We start from the raw sequence: 24,164 nt of genomic DNA on the forward strand, positions 1-24,164 counted from the left end.
AGAGTGAAGGAAAAGCAGCCAACAAGTGCTCAGCATATGTGGGAACTCCTTCAAGACTGTTGGAAAAGCATTCCTCATGAAGCTGGTTGAGAGAATGCCAAGAGTGTGCAAAGCTGTCATCAAGACAAAAGGTGGCTACTTTGAAGAATCTCAAATATATCTTGAGTTAATTTGAACACTTTTTTGGTGACTACATGATTCCATTTGTGCTATTTCATAGTTTTGAAGTCTTCGCAATTATTCTACAATGTAGAAAATAGTAAAAATAAAGAAAACCGCCTCAATGAGTAGGTGTGTCCAAACTTTTGATTGGTACTGTACATTTTAAAAAGTCGAATAAATCAATTTAATATAGCCTACACCATCACAATTAATCGATTACTAATTTTAGACAGTTCTAAAGAAACATGATATGAAGAAAATGTAGTCTAAATCAGAACAGAATAGCATACTCTGAGTTGTCCTTATGTTAGGCCCTGATATGGCAGTGGGCTACACTAGTTTATTTAGCAGACAAGATTAGAATTCCGTGGTATTATATTATATTATTTTTATAGTATGAAGAATAAAATGTAACATAGCTGAATGAAATAGAAAGGATATATTCTGTGTTGAGCGGTTAACAAAGAAACAAGTCTTCCTATATGCTTAATTTAGAGTTATTTATGCAACTTTAGTTGTGATAAAAACATTGGGCTATACAGTGCATTCGGAAGGTATTCAGACCCCTTGACTTTTTCCTCCTTTTGTTACGTTACAGCCTTATTCTAAAATGGGTTAAATCATTCCCCCCTCATCAATCTACACACAATACCCCATAATGACAAAGCAAAACAGGTTTTTATACATTTTAGCAAATGTAAAAAAAATATATATATATGGAAATATGACATTTACATAAGTATTCAGAACCTTTACTTAGTACTTTGTTGAAGGACCTTTGGCAGCAATTACAGCCTTGAGTCTTCTTGGGTACGACGCTACAAGCTTGGCACACCTGAATTTGGGGAGTTTTTCCCATTCTTCTCTGCAGATCGTTGTCCTGTTGGAAGGTGAACCTATGCCCCAGTCTGAGGTCGTGAGAGCTCTGGAGCAGGTTTGCATCAAGGATCTCTCTGTACATTGCTCCGTTCATCTTACCGTTGATCCTGTCTAGTCTCTAAATCCCTGCCGCTGAAAAACATCCCAAAAGCATGATGTTGCCACCACCATGCTTCACCGTAGGGATGGTGCCAGGTTTCCTCCAGAGGTGACGCTTGGCATTCAGGCCAAAGAGTTCAATCTTGGCTTCATCAGGCCAGAGAATCTTGTTTCTCATGGTCAGAGTCCTTTAGGTGCATTTTCGCAAACCCCAAAGCGGGCTGTCATGTGCCTTTTACTGAGGAGTGGCTTCCGTCTGGCTAAACTACCATAAAGGCCTGATTGGTGGAGTGCTGCAGAGATGGTTGTCCTTCTCAAAGGTCCTCCCATCTCCACAGAGGAACTCTGGAGCTTTGTCAGAGTGACCATTGGGTTCTTGGTCACCTCCCTGACCAAGGCCCTTCTACTCACGATTGCTCAGTTTGGCCGGCTGGCCACCTCTAGGAAGAGTCTTTGTGGTTCCAAACTTCTTCCATTTAAGAATGATGGAGTCCACAGTGTTTCTGGGGACCTTCAACGCTGCAGAAATGTTTTGGTACCCTTCCCCAGAACTGTGCCTAGACAAAATCCTGCCTCTGACAAAATTCCTTCGACCTCATGGCTTTGTTTTTGCTCTGACATGCACTGTCAACTGTGGGACCTTATATAGACAGGTGTGAATACTTTCTGATTGCACTATGTTTAGATTTTTAAAACATTCTAAGGCTGCATGATGCGACTCTAATGATGATTGGAAAAAGGTCACATGAGCTCTGCTTTGTTTTTTTTCTGCAGGCTGTACACACTTCATCAGTCTCTCATTCACGATTTGACAAGCACTTGATAATATTCTCACCAGGCCTCAAATTTCTGTGTGGCATCCCCCTTGTGTGGCCGCAATACCCCCTAAAGAATTCCATGCCTTTTTGCAGCCAAAGTGGTCGTTGTGGGATGAATATAATAATCATAATTCCCTTCTCCTGACTGCCAATCAATTCTTATTAGCCAATGCCCATCACGTGATTGGGTCCTTCTCACAGGCATCTCAGCTCCATAGAAGGCTACAAGTGAAAACAGACACATCGGGGACACAACTGCGTGTGTCCTTATCGAATTCCATATTGAAGATGTTAGAAGAACTGTCACATTTACTTTTCGTCAGCCAACAAGATGAGCATGCCTAACGAACAGCAAAAGCACTAGCCTATGTCAATCTACTATCGCCCATAGTACAAAGGTTTACGTATTCTATTGGTCAACTAGTCCTTTTGTGCGAGAACTAAATATTCCAAACATACTCTGGGACAGTTGATGGATGTGATAGATCCCAAATTAATACAACCATTCGCATCAAAAAAACTTTAAAAGCAATGAGTCTGAGCCTCCCGAGTGGAGCAGCGGTCTAAGGCACTGCATCGCAGTGCTTGAGGCGTCACTACAAACCCGGGTTCGACCCCAGGCTGTGTCACAACTGGCCGTGACTGGGAGTCCCATAGGGCGGCACACAATTGGCCCAGTGTTGTCTGGGTTAGAGGAAGGTTTGGTCGGGGGAGCTTTACTTGGCTCATTGCCCTCTAGCAACTCCTTGTGGTAGGCCTGTCGCCTGCAGGCTGACTTTGATGGTCAGTTGAATGGTGTTTCCTCTGACACATTGGTGCAGCTGGTTTCAAGGTTAAGTGAGCGGGTGTTAAGAAGCGTAGTTTGGAGTTTGGCAGGTCATGTTTCGGAGGATGCATGACTCGACCTTCGCCTCTTCTAAGCCTGTTGGGGAGTTGCAGCGATGAGACAAGATCGCAATTGGATATCACGAAATTGGGGAGAAAAAGGGGGTAAAATACAAAAATTTTAAATAGCAATGAAAGAGATCAGAACATTTAGCTTAAAACGTTGATAAACTATTAGGCTATTTCTTCACATTATAAGCGCAGCAATGCGCACACGGCAGTAGGCCATGAGTGCAAATGTACCAAAATGATATCAATTAGCGGGATAACACCGTTCTCAAAAGTGACCTCTGTCATGATGTGACTATCATTTATGTGATGACGGTTATTCATCGAAAAATGACATACCCCGTTTAATTATTACGCGATTAAATTAACCATGCAACAATTAATTAATTGGTAATCTGGGGAACCACAGGAAAAGTTTATTTAATGAGTTACCGTTTCCCAAATTAACTCAAGAATATATCAGCATATCTCCATATCCTACCCGTCATCCATCAATCATTTCCTCATATCAGTGTCATTCTAATATTCTATAAATCTGCACGAACCCTAGTCTACATGATGACTCAGCCTACACAAATTTCCTTAGTAAATAGATAATGAACTAACTAAATGATCACACAGAAATACATAAACACACACAGTATAGGTTGAATTGATTACTAACATAATGCAATGAAAAGTCCCTAGTGGTCTAACTCGATATGATGGCTTGTTACACAATGGGAAGGGGGTTGGGACAGATAAAGAGCGGGAAAGACAACTGTATGTACCCATTGTACATACAGTTGGAAAACTATGCTCATGGGAATGTGGCTACATTGCACATGAACAACAGCACATTCGAAAAGAAGTGCAATGTATATATTTATGTTTGTATATCTTTGTCGTCGCTCTCTGTTGAAACCACTCGATCCGTCTATGGCGAGTAGTTTGATGCAAGTCTCTGGTTGTCCACCAGAGGTCACAATGTACTTAGTAGTTGTAGTGTTCGTTAGACTGGATCCTTCAGAGGTAAACACGCGGTGGTCCTCAGTCGAGTTTACTAGGCTACCGGTATTTAAAAAGCTGCAGACTGAATGTTCCGGTATAGTCCCTATCCTCTTCACTAAAGAGTTCCAGAGGGTCCCACCATTTTCTGGTCTTGTAGTTTTAAACCATTTGTCACGTATTCAGCTCGTGCTGCTCGTAGACTGGTCTCAATGGCAGCAACCCAGCATGTTTTGGTCTAATATGTTAATTCTTCAGCAAGTTCTTTAAAGCACTCGCCTTGGAGGGTGGTTCCATCACGTTGCCACAATGTCTGTGCTCACGTGGGCGTGGTTACTGACTTGGCAAAAGTTTATATGAAAAACTATTCTCCTTTAAAGGCTAAAATCATTAAAGGTGCATTTTCATGGTGAAAAATATCTTCCCCAAACTTGAAACTCACGTGCCGCCTACGTATGGCAGTTAGCAGAGGTGTGGACTCGAGTCATGACAAATATGATGACTTGCAACTCAACTTTGACTTTAACACCAATGACTTGTGACTTGACTTGGACTTGAGCATTATGACTCAACCTGACTTGATACCCTCCCCAAGCCCAAATATTAAAAATTCTGCTATTAAAAAAAGTGTGCAGCGCATCAAACTCTTCATTTAACGGATTACAGTTTGAATCGGACAGCAGCCAATCAAATTGTGCAAGCTGAGAAAACGTTGTGCGTGGCAGTGCAGAGGAACGTCGGCGGGTGAATTCTGATGGAGCCCTTGGAAAGACGATACCCCAAATTATTATTTTCGGATATAAAGACGACACTGTATCAACAAAAAACGAATTGCAACTTGAAAAACACGCGGGAAGAAAATTACAGACGGAGGCGCAACAATTTCCAACTTTGTTCAACAATTGAAGCTGCACAAAGAACGGTAAGTCGTGGCTAATATAGCCGACAGCTATATATTTTATTACTTTACTGGTGTATCATGTAGGCTTGTGTAACGTTAAATCAATGAGCCTCCACACAGTCAGTCAGTGCGGGAACGTGATCATTGCACCCAAGATTGAGCTACAACTGGCTAAGCAGTTGGTAACCTAAATCCTGCCTGATGTTACTGCTGTTCCTAAAACCATTGACATACGTTAGCCTACTGTAACCACACAGTGAGAGAAAGAGTGTGTGTTAAGGTTGGGCGATTGCGCCCCATAGCGATCCTCGATAGTCAATCACTATTGGGGGGGTGTGTCTTTCTCCATGGAAATATAATGTTTATTTGGAAAATAATACATTTTTAGATCTTTTTAAAAGCATTCATGATTTGCATAATTGTAATATACTATTACTCATGTAATACCTTTTAACATTTGGTGAAGAGCACATTATGACTCGTTTAGAACTCGAAACTCAAAGTTTAGGACTTAAGACTTGACTTGAGACTTGACTCGGACTTGCCTGTCTTGACTTGGGACTTGACTGCTAAGACTTGATCCCACCTCTGGCAGTTAGGCTTTACACTGATTGTAAAGCGGATTAATGTGCTTAATTTTAAGAAGATATTTTGCCACTTTAGTTGTGATACAAACCTTATCAACAGGCTACATGAGGTGTGTGACTATGATTTGAAAAAGTCGCAAAAAGAAGTCATGCGCTGTTTCTTGCCTGACTGCACACACTAGGCATCATTCACAAGCGATAGATAATACATCATTCACAAGTGAAAGGCTGATATTGTCACCCATCAGACCATTCTTAATTTAATCTTGTCTTTACATATATTAAATAATGTACAGTACCAGTCAAAAGTTTGGACACAGCTATTCATTCCAGGGTTTTTCTTTATTTGAACTATTTTACCAAGAGCGTGCAAAGCTGTCATCAAGGCAAAGGTTGACTACTTTGAAAAATATAAAATATATTTTGATTTGTTTAACCCTTTTTTGGTTACTACATGACTCCATATGTGTTATTTTATAGTTTTGATGTCTTCACTATTATTCTACAATGTAGAAAATAGTAAAAAATTAAGAATACCCTTGAATGAGTAGGTGTGTCCAAACTTTTGACTGGTACTCTGTGTGTGAAATGAGTTATGATTTAGAATGGACCATTATCATGCACCTGTCTCGGAACAGGGGCAGGGGGAAAAATACATGTAATCTATGCACTTCAATAGCGAATGGAGGACGCTTTTTCTGTGGTTCATTTTCATGCCAGGTAGGCTATATTCCTGTTGTAAAGCGAAGCAATATGCTAAAAATTAGGATAAGTTGAGAAATAAATAGAGGCCTAGCCTATAGAAAGCTGATGCAATCCTCTTTTTAATAGAAAACCATCAAAACTCTTGTTTTCTCGCGCAATTGTATAGCCTATAGAAATGTTCCTCAACATGAGCTCTCATTAAGTGTTCGATTTTATTTTCAATCACATTTGCATTTATGTCAGAGTGATTAGAGGGACAATAAAGTGCTGAGTACCAGGCAGTTAGCAAGTTTAATATGCTACTAATGACCGTCAGAGCTTGGAGAAGCTTAGTTACCGTGACTCAGCGGTCCCGTGGAATTTGACTGCGGTCATGACTCATGACTGCCGGTGTGGCGGTAATATGGTCACTGTAACAGCCCTAACCATGACTGGTTCTAAAGTTCTGCTACATGCTACAGGGAGAGAGAGTGAGAGGAGAAGAAGGTAAAAGGTGTATGGATGGTATACATGTCGAAAAATAACCTAAGGTATGAAGAGATTGTGAGAAGAAGCGAAAGATGAGAAAAAGAGAGAAGGTAGATAGGGAGATCCATTTAGAGAAAAACAGCAGTGGGAAATGGATTTACAGTTTGTCTGTAACAGGTTGGGAGGCTTTTTGCTGTGTTTTCTGTCTGTCAGACAGACAGTCCGTCTGCGTGTCTGTGTGTTTGTTTATCCTGGACATATTTTTCCGGAGGCAAGCAGATGCTCACGACTCCCGGCATAAGAGATCAGCGCTCTCCCAGTCGATCCCATTAATGCAGCCACCACAGGCCTCCCATGGAGCCGGTCCAGCCAGCGAGAACGCTGCCGGAACGTTGCCGGAACGCCATAAGCACGCCCGGCTCTTCTCGAGGGAACTGGAGCAGAGACAGAGGGAGAGGGGGTGTTCTAATCTGGACCAGGCCCAGCCCAGTCCGGTCCCTGCCAGCAACCTCCCTGCCGCTGCCCACCCCCATCCGTGCTGGAAACCAACACGGCTTCGTTAAGGGGAATTAACCGCCATGCTCGTTAGCTAATTAGCCTTCATGTCTGTGGAGCGGCTGAGCACGTTCCAGACAGAGGGAAGTCATTAGGCGGATTTATCCTTCTCGCTGGCGCCCAGCCGGGCCCGTCCCAGGCCACGTTCTGATGTTGGGATCCATGGGCTTATCGTCTTTGGTCTCCCCCAGAAAGAGGAGCCATGGCTGGGGGAGTTTGGGAAGCAGCTGTGGGTTTGATGTGTGGCTCAGTGGGACTAGGCTGGTCTCCGCTGAGAGGAGAGGAGAGGCAGGTGGAGGTTCCTCCTGAGACACCTGCTCTCCCTGGGAGTCTGAGCAAATAGCAATGCCTCAGAGATGTGCTGTGCCACACCTGGCAGGCACACACACACGCACAGACACGACTCTCTGTGCCTTGATCTTGACGTGTCTGTGCGTGTGTGTGTGCCTGTGAGTGTGGACTTACCTGTCCCCCTTGGGACAGTATTTCATATCAACATAATATTGAACAAAACTAATTTAGCTCCATTTAAAGAGTACCTTAAGGGTTTAAGTGGCCTCCTTTTCTGTACCCCTCCATCTTACCCATCCCTACATACACACACACACACCTCACCTGCCCTTGATCTGCCTCCAGGGGGCGCCGCCTGCATTCTCCTGGGCCAGGTACAGAGCCAGCACTCTGAGGAAGATGTGAAAGGAGTTGGCTGAGCGGTACAGTTGGGTGTGGCTGGGAGAAAGGAGGGGGGAAGGGGAGCAGTAGATCCGGGCCTGGTCCAACAGGGCCAGGGGGGTTCTGCTCACACTGCAGAGCCCTGACACCCCTAACCAGGGCACTGTGATCGAACCGCTTTGGAGGGAGGGGAGAATGTAAGTGGGATATTTTGAGGAGTACATTACATATTGTCCATGTCTTAGAGTGGTGTGTTAGAGGTGTTCCTTACCAGGTTTTGTGGTGACAGTGCTATTTTTAGGTTTCCATAGCACAGACAGATTCAGGCAGCAGTGGACGTGCATTCTGATCTGATCCTCCTGTAGCGTTCTCTGCAACACACACAGATCAATCAACAAACTAATTATAACTGTACACTGAAACCATGCTCCCATCCATAACCCATATCCTCTTTGAGCGAGAGCCTACCTTAGGGTTACAGGTGGAATTGAGCAGCTCACCCACAAAACTCCAGTTGTCCTCCAGCTGTTTCTGTGAGACCAGAGCATACATTATATTACCAACAAAACATACAGTCTAATAAGCTTGGCAAGAAGTCAAAATTGCAGCCTGTGACTTTCATCTTAACAGGGGATGCGATCGGGCCAAAACAGGATTTTGACCGTTTAAACTATAAATGGAGGACACATTTCACAAATTCAGCCATATCTGATTAATCAGGAAAAATCACACCCCTTTACAGTTTAGGACATCCCTCCTTATACCCCCTAATCTCAGGTAGATTACCGTAAATTCCGGACTATAAACCACAACTTTTTTCCCAGGCTTTGAACCTCGCGGCTTAAACAATGACGCGGCCAATATATGGATTTTTCCCGCTTTCAAAAATGTTTTCTCCAAAAAAACACATTCTGTGACGTGCTCAGTTTTTTGGCGGCATGAAGCTTTCATTAGACCAACGAAATTGCCGAACGGGTTAAGGTCAAACAACTTTTTTGTTTACTGTTTAGATTAAAACGAGCGCTCTCAAACTTCCCATCATTCTGATTACGGTAGTCATTTTGTCACCCTCATCATGGCAAAGACACGGAGAAATGCATATGATGCAGCTTTCAAGTTGAAGGCGATTGATCTGGCTGTTGGAAAAGGAAATAGAGCTGCTGCACGGGAGCTTGGTCTTAATGAGTCGATGATAAGACGTTGGAAACAGCAGCGTGAGGAATTGACTCAGTGCAAAAAGACAACTAAAGCTTACTGCTAATTTTAAATTTTTTGTTACAAGCCATGTTTCGTTAAAGCCTATTTATTTTTGTTACAAGCCGTGTTTCGTTAAAGCCTGTGTAAAGTTCATTTGTTTCAATGTACCGGTAGGCACCTGCGGCTTATAGACATGTGCGGCTTATTTATGTTCAAAATAATATTTTTTTTTAAATTCAGTGGGTGCGGCTTATATTCAGGTGCGTTTAATAGTCCGGAAATTACGGTACCTCGTTTTGGAAGGCCCCGTTTCTGCTGTATTGTCCCAGCTCAGCCAAGTGAGTGACAAGCCACCAGGTGAAGCCCAGAGGGTCTTTACAGTGTGTAGGGAGCACACCGTACTCCTCTGCTACAGGCTGGCCACTGATCAGAGACCGCAGCAGTGTGTTCATGTAGTTCCAGAAAGACTACGGAGAAACACACACAAGTACGCACACACACACACACACACACACACACACACACACACACACACACACACACACACACACAGTTGTAAATACAAATGCTATGTCAAATTTGATTAATTGCAGATAAAATCCAATGGTCACCAAATCATAGTTACATCAAGTGTGAATGTGTGTGTGTGTTCACCTGTGTGTGTAACACTTTGCTCCTGTGTTCCAGTAAGTGTATAGGTAGTATCCACAGCTCTTTGGTGCAGGTGCAGTGGTAGTGATGGCTGGTTAAGGGCCTCAGTAGGCCTTACCTAGAACAGAGGACAGAGTTAGAAATACCCTTACCCAAAAAGCCTCAGCCTCGGAAGAGGCTACTAACTCTTACGGAGATGTAAATGTTGCCTGAAGGTTTTAAATTACCTATCGATTTCACCCGTTCCAGGCAGTATTATAACCATACAAAAAGTTATTAGGAATTTGTTTTTTGTTTTTCTTCTCCCCCAACTCTTAGACACAATCACATTGCTTACATCTGCCATGACAGGATCATTGTCCACCCTCCCTCACGGAAGCCTGGAAGGGATGAGAGAGCCAAGCCTATGGGTTCGTAGCTTCAACCCCGCAGCACACACACACACCCCAATTGATTAATGGACTGCTGAATGTATTTTTTTTCTTGCTTTGTTTGCTCTTCTCAGTATTATGTCTATCTCTGATAAGCTACCAAGGAAAAGGCTGAAATTAGCCCTACTATATGTAGCCTTAGAAATAAGGTTCATGAAATCAATAACTTGCTAACATCAGATAATATATAGACATTTCTGAGAGTCACTTGGATAATTCATTTGATGATACAGCAGTAGCAATTCAAGGATATAACATCTATAGAAGAGACATAAATGCTTATGGGGACTGTATATATATTCAGAGCCATATCCCTGTAATGCTTAGAGAAGATCTTATGTCAAGTGTTATTGAAGTGTTGTGGCTGCAGGTTCACTAGGCATATCTAAAGCCTTTTCTTTTGGGGTGTTGCTAGAGGCCACCAAGTGTGAACAGTCAATGTCTAAATAATATGTGTGAAATGCTTGATAGTGTATGTGATATAAACAGAGAAGTCTACTTTCTTGGGGACCTGAACACTGACTGGTTTTCATCAAGTTGTTGGATCAAGAGGAAGCTTCTTACTGTAACCAGTGCCTGTAATCTGGTTCAGGTTATTAATCAACCTAACAGGGTGTTTACAAACACTATAGGAACAAGATCATCCACATGTATCGATCACATCTTTACTAATACTGTAGAACTTTGTTCTAAAGCTGTATCCGTACCCATTGGATGCAGTGATCACAATATAGTGGCTATATCCAGGAAAGCCAAAGTTCCAACAGCTGGGCCTAAAATAATGTATAAGAGCTCATACAAAAGATTTTGCTGTGACTCTTATGTGGTTGATGTTTAAATATGTGTTGGTCTGATGTGATTAATAAGGAGCATCCAGACCCAGCACTTGATGAATTTATGAAATTGCTTCTTCCAGTTATTGATAAACATGCACATGTTAAAAAACTGACTGTTAAGGCTGTTAGAACTGTTAAGGCTCCATGGATTGATGAGGAATTGAAAAATTGAATGGTTCAAAGAGATGGGTCAAAAGGAGTGGCTAATAAGTCTGGCTGTATATCTGACTGGCTGACTTACTGCATATTGATTACTTCATTGGCAAAGTGGACAAACTTAGGCAGGAAATTACAACAACGAACAGTGAGCCATTGTATTCATAAAAAAAAAAAAATGAAAGAAAAGCATTGCAAGTTTTAATTTTGTAAAGTTAATAATGACAAACCTCCTGGCATTGACAACTTGGAAAGCTACTGAGGATGGTAGCTGACTCTATGGCCACTCCTATCTATCATATCTTTAATCTGAGCCTAGAGGAAAGTCTTTGTCCTCAGGCGTGGAGGCAAGCCAAAGTAATTCCGCTACCCAAGAGTGGTAAAGCGGCCTTTACTGGTTCTAACAGCAGACCTATAAGCTTGCTGCCAGCTCTTAGCAAACTGTTGGAAAAAATTGTGTTTGACCAAATACAATGCTATTGCAGACTTTCAGCATGCTTATAGAGAAGGGCACACAACATGTACTGCACTGACACAAGTGACTGATGATTGGTTAAAATAAACTGATAATAAGAAGATTGTGGGAGCTGTACTGTTGGATTTCAGTGCAGTCTTTGATATTATTGACCATAACCTGTTGTTGAAAAAAACTTGTGTTATGGCTTTTCAACCTCTGTCATATTGTGGATTCAGAGCTATCTATCTAATAGAACTCAAATTGAAGCTTCTCTAATGTCAAACATGTAAAGTGTGGTGTACCGCAGGGCAGCTCTCTAGGCCTTCTACTCTTTTCTATTTTTACCAATGACCGGCCACTGGCATTAAACAAAGCATGTGTGTCCATGTATGCTGATGATTCAACCATATACACATCATCAACCCCAACTAATGAAGTCACTGAAACCCTCAACAAAGAGTTACAGTCTGTTTTGGAATAGGTGGCTAGTAATAAACTGGTCCTGAACATCTCTAAAACTAAGAGCATTGTATTTGGTAAAAAATAATTTCCTAAGTTCTAGACCTCAGCTGAATCTGGTAGTGAATGGTGTGGCTGTTGAACAAGTTGAGGAGACTAAATTACTTGGGGTTACCTTAGACTGTAAACTGTCATGGTCAAAACATATAGATTAAATGGTTGTAAAGATGGGGAGAGGTCTGTCCGTAATAAAGAGATGCTCTGCTTTTTTAACACCACACTCCAAAAAGCAAGTTCTGCAGGCTCTAGTCCAGTGGTGCAAGGAAAGACATACAGTGGGGGAAAAAAGTATATGATCCCCTGCTGATTTTGTGCGTTTGCCCACTGATAAAGAAAGGATCAGTCTATAATTTTAATGGTAGGTTTATTTGAACAGTGAGAGACAGAATAACAACAAAAATATCCAGAAAAACGCATGTCAAAAATGTTATAAATTGATTTGCATTTTAATGAGGGAAATAAGTATTTGACCCCCTCTCAATCAGAAAGATTTCTGGCTCCCAGGTGTCTTTTATACAGGTAACGAGCTGAGATTAGGAGCACACTTTTAAAGGGAGTGCTCCTAACCGCAGCTTGTTACCTGTAAAAAAGACACCTGTCCACAGAAGCAATCAATCAATCAGATTCCAAACTCTCCACCATGGCCAAGACCAAAGCGCTCTCCAAGGATGTCAGGGACAACATTGTAGACCTACACAAGGCTGGAATGGGTTACAAGACCATCGCTAAGCAGCTTGGTAAGAAGGTGAAAACAGATGATGTAATTATTCGCAAATGGAAGAAACACAAAAGAACTGTCAATATCCCTTGGCCTGGGGCTCCATGCAAGATCTCACCTCGTGGGGTTGCAATGATCATGAGAACGGTGAGCAATCAGCCCAGAACTACACGGGAGGATCTTGTCAATGATCTCAAGGCAGCTGGGACCACAGTCACCAAGAAAACAATTGGTAACACACTACGCCATGAAGGACTGAAATCCTGCAGCGCCCGCAAGGTCCCCCTGCTCAAGAATACATATACATGCCCGTCTGAAGTTTGCCAATGAACATCTGAATGATTCAGAGGACAACTGGTGAAAGTGTTGTGGTCAGATGAGACCAAAATGGATCTCTTTGGCATCAACTCAACTCGCCGTGTTTGGAGGAGGAGGAATGCTGCCAATGACCCCAAGAACACCATCTCCACCGTCAAACATGGAGGTGGAAACATTATGCTTTGGGGGTGTTTTTCTGCTAAGGGGACAGGACAACTTCACCGCATCAAAGGGACGATGGACGGGGCCATGTACTGTCAAATCTTGGGTGAGAACATCCTTCCCTCAGCCAGGGCATTGAAAATGGGTCGTGGATGGGTAGCATGCCAGCATGACAATGACTCAAAACACACGGCCAAGGCAACAAAGGAGTGGCTCAAGAAGAAGCACATTAACGCATTTTTGACATGCGTTTTTCTGGATTTTTTGGTTGTTATTCTGTCTCTCACTGTTCAAATAAACCTACCATTAAAATTATAGACTGATCATTTCTTTGTAAGTGGGCAAACGTACAAAATCAGCAGGGGATCAAATATTTTTTTCCCCCACTGTAGTTAAGCTGCAGCTGGCCCAGAACAGAGTGGCACGTCTTTCTCTTCATTGTAAACAGAGGGCTGACGTAAATACTTTCTCTTAGCTAAGAGTTTAGGAGAGACTGACTGCATCACTTCTTCCATTTATAAGAAACATTAATGTGTTGAAAATCCCAAATAGTTTGCAAGGTCAACTTATACACAGCTCTGACACACACACTTACCCCACCAGACATGCCACCTGGGGTCTTTTCATAGTCCCCAAATCCAGAACAATTGTTTTTAAAGTGTACAGTATTATATAGAGCCATTATTGCATGGAACTCCATTCCCTCTCATATTTCTCAAATAAACAGCAAACCTGGTTTCAAAAAACAGATAAAGCAACACCTCACGGCACAACGCCTCTCCCCTATTTGACCTAGATAGTTTGTGTGTATGCATTGATATGTAGGCTACGTGTGCCTTTAAAAAACAATGTACGTAGTTCTGTCCTTGAGCTGTTCTTGTCTATTAATGTTCTGTGTTGTCATGTTTCATGTTCTGTGTGGACCCCAGGAAGAGTACTGTAGCTGCTGCTTTTGCAACAGCTAATGGGGATCCTAATATAAATACAACAACAACAAAAATATACCACCCACCCACAGAGAGATGGGAGCACAGTGCCAGCCATAGTGTGGCGCCCCTGGAGCATTTTTAAGGGGTTTGCCTCATGGCTTACTCAATGGTTAGCATTGTTAAGGAACACAAAACACATGTATAACCCCATACACATTACCTTGCTGTATTTTCCCATGGCCAGGCCAGTGAGGTCAGAGAGCAGGTTGCAGAGATGCTCCTCAAACAGGCTGTTGTTGGTCAGGTTCTCCCCAGTCAGGTTCACAAACTGGTGGGCGTACACCACCTAACCTGCAAAGGTCAAACAGACAAATAAGAATGTAGTAGACCTATAATACACTGACAACACCAGCCTGACAACACCAGCCTCAACTTGTTTTTCTTCTCTCTTTTCATATTGTGTATTTCAGATCCGCATTTGATTTTTGCAGTACTGCATATGACATTTGTTTTGCCTTGGAAGATTACCCTATGATAGGTTAGACGAGATCTTAAAAATAACAACAATAAAAACAACACATACCTTGCATCCTCTGCCCCAGCAGGTAGAGAATCTCCAACACTGACCAGTGGATGTCCAGGTGGAGGCATAACAAATGCCAGAAGGGAGGAAACAGCTGAGGGGAGGTATACAGTAAAAGCATATCAGGGTATATTCACCAGACCTGGGTTCAAATACTATTTCAAATATCTAAATTACTTTCACATACTTACGAAATGTGATGGAACATTTTATGTTTGTGCTTTTCTAATAATGTGACTGATTGAACGAATCCTCACTATCAGTATCTGCAATTTGGCAGTACCCCCAGACCATTGTTTTGAGAATGAAAGATATCTCAGTTTCAAGGTCTCAGCTTAGAGAAGAAGCCCTGCGAGGTATTGGTCTGTCACATGCATGACCCAGTATTGGTCGGTCACATGAATGAAGTTAACGTTAATCATTCATTAATTATGAATTATGAATGAGCTAAATCATGCAAATATAACTTGTCTGCAGTATATAAGAGAACTAACGGGACTGCCCCGGTAGAGCTCCTGATCGACATGTGTACTTGGTGCATTGAGTTGGTTGGAACCTCTCCAGCGCGCTGATAATAAAGAATGATTCATTTAAGATTGACTTTGAGTGTCCCTGCGTAGAATTTCCACAATAGAAGTTTGTATTGAGATATAGTTGAATAGTAGTTGAATACTTTTATGTATTTGCAAATACACTTGCAAAGTATTTGATAAACTTAAATCCACTGACTCAAATACACTCCTATGCATTTAACTCAGGTATTTGAAAATAGCATTTGAAATAAGTATTTGAGCATACTGTCAAATACAATTTGGTTTTACATTCAAATACTCAAATAAAAATACTTGTTTTGGGCTGTGTATTTGAATACTCAAATACACAGAAAAAGTATATTAAATACCAGATACTCAAATACACATATATTTGAACCGAGGTCTGGTATTCACTCACAATATTCATACTTTGTGTGTTTGTGTGGGGTGGGGGGGCTACCTTGCCCTGGTGCTGTATGGTGAGGGCACTCTGGATGTTGGCCGGCAGGTCTTTGAGGCGCCCTATGAGGAGGGTGACTTCAAAGAGCTCCTCCAGCAGAGCAGAGGGTAGCTGAGCCTCCAGCTCCTCATATGGCTGACAGGGGCCCTCCTCCAGGGGACAGGTGGGCTCCAGGTACCTTCAGGGTGCAGAGGTCACACAGGGAATCACAGAAAAGTCAGGTGTCAGACTGAATGCTGATCTTTTGACCTTTTAAACAAAAAAACAAATCCTTACAGTGTTTTACTGGAACTAGCTACGTACAGTTGAAGTCGGAAGTTTACATACACTTGGGTTGGAGTCATTAAAACTCATTTTTCAACCATTCCACAAATGTATTGTTAACAAACTATAGTTTGGCAAGTCGGATAGGACATCTACTTTGTTCATGACACAAGTCATTTTTCCAACAATTGTTTACAGACAGATTATTTCACTTATAATTCACTGTATCACAATTCCAGTGGGTCAGAAGTTTACATACACTAAGTTGACTGTGCCTTTAAACAGCTTGGAAAATTACAGAAAATGATGTCATGGCTTTAGAAGCTTCTGATAGGCTAATTGACATCATTTGAGTCAATTGGAGGTGGACCTGTGGATGTATTGCAAGGCCTACCTTCAAACTCAGTGCCTCTTTGCTTGACATCATGGGAAAATCAAAAGAAATCAGCCACGACCTCAGAAAAATAATTGTAGACCTCCACAAGTCTGGTTCATCCTTGGGAGCAATTTCCAAACGCTTGAAGGTACCACGTTCATCTGTATAAACAATAGTACGCAAGTATAAACACCATGGGACCACGCAGCCATCATACTGCTAAGGAAGGAGATGCGTTCTGTCTCCAAGAGATGAACGTACTCTGGTGCGAAAAGTGCAAATCAATCCCAGAACAACAGCAAAGGACCTTGTGAAGATGCTGGAGGAAACAGGTACAAAAGTATCTATATCCACAGTCAAACGAGTCCTATATCGACATAACCTGAAAGGCCGCTCAGGAAGGAAGAAGCCACTGCTCCAAAACCACCATAAAAACACCAGACTACGTTTTGCAACTGCACATGCGGACAAAGATCGTACTTTTTGGAGAAATGTCCTCTGGCCTGATGAAACAAAAATAAAACTGTTTGGCCATAATGACTATCGTTATGTTTAGAGGAAAAAGGGGGACGCTTGCAAGCTGAAGAACACCATCCCAACCATGAAGCACGGGGGTGGTAGCATCATGTTGTGGGGGTGCTTTGCTGCAGGAGGGACTGGTGCAGTTCACAAAATAGATGGCATCATGAGGGAGGAAAATATGTGGATATATTGAAGCAACATCTCAAGACATGTATTTGGCTAAGGTGTATGTACACTTTCGACTTCAACAGTATATGCCTAATAAATATAGTCTATGCCCTAGGCCAGGAACACAGTCAGTGAGAATCAGTAATAACTGACCAGCAGGCATTACCTGTATAGGAAGACTTTGACATATTGGAGAAACAGCACACACTGTTTCCTAAGGTCTTCTGCCTCATAACGGAGGCTGCTGGCTTGGCCTGAAACATAACATTGTCAAGTACATTCAGTACAACAAAAACAGTACAATATTTCCCCATCACAACAACCTAGAAAAACATCTAACCACCACCATACCAAATCACTTCACAGTTGGTTATTTCCACAAACCTATATCAAATTTCAACTTATGAACTCTCACAAAACCTCTCACAAAACCATGAGCAGCAAGGTATACATTAAGTTAGCTTACCAAAGTCATGAGAGCTGGACTGCACCAGGGTCTCTAGTTTAAGAAGCTTTTGCCTGAAAGGTGACAACAAATTGTGACATTACTGACCTCGAAACCCTGACAATTAGAGACAGTGAGGCAGCTATACATAGTCTGAAAAAAATGAATGAATGACATTATCTTGATTAGCCTTGATCTTGACGTGTCTGTGCGTGTGTGTGTGTCAGGTGTGGCACAGCCCATCTCTGAGGCTCCACATTATCTGGCTGTATTCCCACCTGAACAGGCCGAACAAAAGCTTGGTAGATTCCACCAGAGCAGTCTCTGTCACCCATGGGAAGCCAAAGATATCCACTGTGTCCTCCTCATAGTCTGCAGGGGCTGGGGCCAGATGTAACAGCAGCCTTTGGAAGACAATAGTAACTTAGTGTCACGTTCTGACCAGTAAAGGGGTCATTTGTTATTGTAGTTTGGTCACGACGTGGCGGGGGGTATTTGTTTTATGTGGTTCGGGGTGTGTGTTTATGTAGAGGGGTGTTTGGTTTGAGTATTCCAGGGTTTTTGGGTTATGTTCTATGCGTCGTATTCTAGGTTCTATCTATGTTGTGTATCTCTTTGTGTTGGCCTGGTATGGCTCTCAATCAGGAACAGCTGTACATCGTTGTTGCTGATTGAGAGTCATACTTAGGTAGCCTGTTTTCACCTGTCCCTTTGTGGGAAGTTGTATTCGTGCACTGCTATGTTTAGCCTGCAGAACTGTTAGCAGTTGTTCGTGGTTTCGTTTTGTTGTTTTTGTGTGGAGTTCGTAATAAAATAAATATGAGCATTCACGTACCCGCTGCATTTTGGTCCACTTCCTATGACGGCCGTTACACTTAGATCTGCTGCAGCCTAAAAGACACTGAAGGCAGGCAGTTTTCCTCAAACAATATTGTCAGTAATGATTCTGTTGTATTATAACGAGGTCAACATAATATGTATTATTTCTGCCAACTGTTGTCAGCCGTCCAATCTAACAATCTTTTGAGTTACTATGTGTCACATACGATATGAAAGTCCCACCTACTTCCTGGATCATGTCCCACGCTGTTATTGAATGGCCTTCAAGATTATATTGTCAAATTCATGAAAACACAGTAATTTAAGATATGTCAAATATATTAGTATTTGTGGATTAATTGACTTCTACCTGATGCCTTTCATGAAGATTTCTGATTGACTGAGTAAATTAATCCACAAATACAAATATAATTTTACATATCTTAAATGACCGCTTTTTTATTAATTTGATTATATATTATTGAAGGCCATTCAAAAACACTGTGGGACATGATCCATGAAGTAGGCGGGACTTTCATGCTGTATTTACCATGAGGAGTGGTGTTTTGTCATGAGTCATGGCAAATGCCTAATGTAATGTCTCTGTACTCTTATACAGTAGATTATACACTGAACAAAGGAGTACTGAGGAGTATTTCTGTCAGTAATAATGTATTTAAATTGACTGATTTCCTTATATGAACTGGTACTCACTAAAATCTTAGAAATTGTTGCATGTTGAGTTTATATTTTTGTTCAGTATAATATTAGCCTGCTAACATATGCCTCAGCTGTGTGCTCATAGAGACGTTACCGTTTCAGGGAGCCCCTGCCAAAATAACTGTCAGATGACAGTGGCCGGGTGTCTTCCCGACCCGAGTCAGATGCACAGGAGAAACAGGGTGGCAGGCCTGGGGTCAGCTCACACTGGCTTTCCCCTGCGAAGGGTGACATCAGCGTCCTCTTCCGTTGTGTTCACTTTAGAGAAGTGACAAAGACACAATCTGTCATTTCAACAGTCTGGCCATGGCACTTTGGTTGGGAAGATGAGGGATGGGGCTGGGGGAAGTGTCAAATTCATAGTTAAGCTAACTTGGCTAACTACATGTACGCTTATATGACACCCTGTTGATTTTGTTAGTCAATCTCACTCAGATATCATATTAAAAACAGCAAACATTTCTCTCCACCCCATGGCAAAATGTGTAGAATTGCAGAGACTGCTGTAAAATTGCAAAAACGTATATGCCCCCATGGCAAAATGTGTAGAATTGCACAAAATTAACTAAAACTTAAAAAACAACAACAGGGGGATGCTATTTTTGTTGTTGCTCGCAATGTGCTGTAGTGTGGTGGGGTCGGGGGTTATACACACGTGGATACGCACACCAGAGAGCAACTGCGGCCCCTCATTATAAGTTCAGGTTTTTCTGGCCCCCACCTCCGTCAAAGTTGACCATCCCTGGTATAGTTGATGAAATGTATTATATTTGTATGTCATTTGTAGTCTCGTATGAAAGTAACGTCCTATGCCCTTCCCCGACAGTTGGTCTCTTGGTGTCCCCGTCTCATTAAAAACAGTACAACAGTGAGGTAAAATTGGACACAGGCTAACCCTAATTTCCATATGCAGATCTGTCTCTGCAAAACGGTATCTCGCCATCTCACCATGCTTGCATTCAAATGCATATTCACATATTTTCCAAAATCATTTTCAACAGGAGCAGAATGTTGTCGTTTGCTGGAGTAGTTTGTGACGGGATTTAATTGGCTTTCGTTTGCATACATGCTCGAGAACTAGGGAATCTATAGGCTAGATAAGTCCACATGCCACCGTGTGTTTATACAACTGGGCAAATGTTTATGAATATCCCCCTACACACCACAGATAGAGACAATAAAGAGGACCGAGAGACATTGAATTGGATTCGTTTGCTTTGTGAGGCAACGTATATGGTTTTCATAACATCAAGAGATCCAGACCCAAAGCAAGCACACGGAGTCGTTTTGGATGTAAAGGTAGGTTCCATCATTTCTGCTAACCTTTCTTTGGAGAGAGGGGAGGACAATTTCAACCTGTGTATATGAATACATCTCCTTCCTACAAGCGAGTGTGTAACTTAAGTCTTTCCAAATGGTCCATTGTGCTGTGAGATCAATTCTGTCGTTTTATTCGGGGGCGTTTCTAGCTTTTAGGGGTACCTAAAAGCGAGACTTTTCCCCGGAAAACACTTGGCAGCATAAGGAACATTTTACAGTTTTAAAGTAAATGTAAGCTAATTTCTTGCAGTTCTACACGTTTTGCCATGGGATGGAGAAAACATGTTGCCGTTTTAAAGCTAATTTCCTGCAGTTTTTACATATTTTGCAATGACTTATGCCATGTTCATATGAGATCTGAGTGAGAGTAACTAACAAAATCAATGGGGGCCTCCTTGAGTTCAGGGCCCCTGGGCACATGCGTGCCTTGTGTGCCCAGCCAGTAATTCTGCCATGATTACTACAAAGTTTAGATAGCTGGCTAGACTAACTTACCTAGCAATCTATCAAATGTTAGCTGACATGGACTAATTGAGTGACAGTGACTGACATAACTTCCAACTAGCTGCCTCTTATTAACCCACCATAATATTGGCCTGGAAACGGCACTGATTTTATTATTATTATTTATTATTATTGCATCATTTAGTGCAATTTATTATATAGGGCTACTGTATTTCCCCATTGGTGTAACCCAGAATTGTGTCATGTATGTTGCAGTGAAACAGCAACTGTTTCTCGGAAATACAGTATTAGTTTTTACATGTGAATATAATCAGCATGTGTAATCAGCATGTCAGATGTAACCGATGTAAAATGGCTAGTTAGTTAGCGGTGGTGCGCGCTAATAGCATTTCAATCAGTGAGTCACTCGCTCTGATACTTGAAGTAGGGTTTCCCCTTGCTTTGCAAGGGGCGCGATGGGTAACGATGCTTTGTGGGTGTCAGTTGTTGATGTGTGCAAGGGTCCCTGGTTCGAGCCCAGGTCGGGGCGAAGAGAGGGACGGAACCTACACTGTTACACAGACATGCCGAGAGTTTGGGACTATAAGGTTCTATCTGCAAAAAGATAATTCTGAAATAATTGGCTTAACCGAACCCTCATTGGTTCGAATGGTGTCAGCATTTTTTTTTATCAAGTATTCTTTTGAACTTAACAACATGAATTGGGGTATTTTGAGGTACTATATAGGTAGAGAACATTGAACAATAACATTTTTTTGACAAAAATGCACATAGAACCTTATACAGTAGGCCCAAACTCTCGATGCATAGAGAAAATGCATGTTGATGGGGAAATTAGTGGAGCTGTTAGCAGCACGCTGTAACGGGGCTCAGCATGCCACTAACAGCTTAGCTTCCTCCACTGTCCGACTGCCCTATGCTGGGCTCAAACCAATTATCCTGTTTCACAACACACGTGAACGCGCTCCTTGACACTGTGCAAACCGATTGAGCCATACAAAAGGGACCCCTTGCATGGCTCCATCGGCGACATTTCAAGATAGCTGTGGAGGAAGCTTAAGGTACGTTCTTAACTCCGTTACACTCACCCCTTCTTAACTCGCTAGACAGCGAGCAACCCCGACCGTTGAGCTGAGGCCAACTGTCGATCCGGGTCACGTCACCACCGTAACGGGGCTCAGCGTGCTGCTAAAAGCATAGCTACCGCCACTGTCCGACTGCCCCATACTGGGCTCGGGGTATCTACAGATACTGTTTGTCATTCTCAAGGAATTGTTTGTTTGTTTACGTTTACAGTAACAAGTCTGATGTCAACAGTAACAAGTCTGGTCTGCAAATTAACACCCTGGCAGTGCTGTGTGACCTATAGCCTGACCTCTGGAAATCATGTCCAATTCAACCACGAACTCTCTTTTTTTTCTTTTAAACGCTCTTTACAAAAAGAGTCCCATATAGTTAGTACCTCATATTGATTTAGCATAATGAGCTACATTCTCTTTCATTGGGTCTCCTCCAAAGAATATCTCCTCATTGTGCTGAGCATAGTGGTAGTCACTTTTATCTCTGGTAAGGCCCTGTGGCCTCTGCTTGATCAATTAACCTGGAATTGTATCATGTTTAAGGGAAACAGTAACTGTTTCTTGGAAATAAAGTACGTTTTCACTTGTTAATGAACTGATGTCCTCCTGTAATCAGCATGGGAGACGTGGACGGAAATGCATGTTGATGGAGAAATTAGTTGGGGCAACTGATGAGTGCATCCTAATATAACCCTGTTTGTCTGGGTGACACATGTCACTCTGGGTGACACATGTCACGCAGGCTATCAAAATAACCTCATGCTATAACTAGAACTGTATGGGTGTGAATGGTAATCCCAGTATATTCATTTATGTGATCAACATAAGCATAGAAGAGAAAATTCACCCACCATAATATTGGCTTACTCCTCACCTTACCAAACAGTTATGTCAAACTGATGTGTAACAACACAATGGAGAAGGAAGTGTTTGCAATGGAAGTCTGATTTAAATATCATGCCCAAATCATCGCAAAAATATTTTGGGTCATGAAAGCAATATTACTTTATTGAAACATAATTTTAAGATTTACAAAAAACTTAAACAATGCATACAGGTCCTTTGTTTTTTGGGGTGGTTATTATAAGTTAAGACAGTTGTGCTAATCTCAATACGGTATTTATATGTCATATTTGCCTGTATCAAGGGGAATATTTCAATAGTTGAAATTACCAATGAGTGACTTGAAATCTTACAGATTGTGACCACTCGTGGTCACTACCTGACTGTCACTGCTCTGTGCTCTCTGGGTGTTTCTGGAGGCAAAGGCATAGAGGAATGAATCCAAGCTGCTGTTGATGAAGACCAGAGATCCTGCAATCCTCCAATTGTCCTCCCAGAACACTCTCAGAGCCTTATTCTTTGCCAAGATGGCCGTCACTCCCAGCACATTCATGACATGGTGAGGAGTCCATAGAACGATGAAGGTCCCAACGATAAGGCTCACTAATCTGGTCATCCTGGGGCTCCTGAAGAAAGCTGTTTGGTTCACCCTTTGCTGGAGGCGGATATAGGCTGTGGCCATGATGAAAAAAGGAACTACAAATGCCAGGAGAGTCTGCAGGAGCAACACAGCCACCAGCTCAGCGTCTGATGCAAAATCATACTGGCACCGGACCCATCCATCATCATCCTTCACATCCCGCACCGTCACCCCATAAGGAATGGACAGGACCCCAGCTACCCCCCACAGGACAACCAGTAGCACCCGCTGCTTTGCCACACCCGGTCTGGCCCAGCTGTGAGAATGCACTACCTGGAGGTAGCGCTGGATGCTCAGAAGTGTGACAGTCAGCAGACCGGTACAGATACTGCAGTAGAAAAAGTACATGTTGAGCTGACAGAGCACTAGACCCAGGCTCCAGGTGAAGACTAGGTTGTAGATACGCAAAGGTAGGGTAAGGATGCAGAGTAGGTCCGATGCAGCCAAGTTCAACATCAGTCTCCGGCTCAAACTGGATAGATCTTGGTTCCCGATGGAGGACGACTATAACTGCAATGTTACCGGGAATACTGAGCAGGCAGTACAGAGACAAGGCCACGCCAGGAGCCAGACCCCAGAAGGAGGCATTAGAGGTGGAGTTGAAGGTGGAGAAGTTAAGTTGTTCCATTTCTTGCAGTAAGGCAAACTGACCGGTCGACTGGCTCTCAGTAAAGTGAAACCCAGATATGTCATATGGGGTAACAACCTAGTAATATTTCTGAACGTTCGCTATTTGTAGTTGCAGAAGCTTGCTGATCATGTTAAGGAACAAATGGCACTCCTTAGAGGTCTACGGAACTCAACATTTTACTAGGAAATACATAAT

The 24,164-nt window shown here is 42.4% G+C and overlaps 1 pseudogene; it reads right to left on the minus strand.

Moving 5' to 3' along the window:
- The window catches only part of LOC115165387 (protein MMS22-like), a 38,997-nt pseudogene extending 15,203 nt beyond the window's left edge, over positions 1 to 23,794 (minus strand).
- Positions 23,795 to 24,164: the final 370 nt, after the last annotated feature.

The sequence above is a fragment of the Salmo trutta genome, chromosome 3, assembly GCF_901001165.1.
Source record: "Salmo trutta chromosome 3, fSalTru1.1, whole genome shotgun sequence".
Lineage (NCBI taxonomy): Eukaryota > Metazoa > Chordata > Actinopteri > Salmoniformes > Salmonidae > Salmo > Salmo trutta.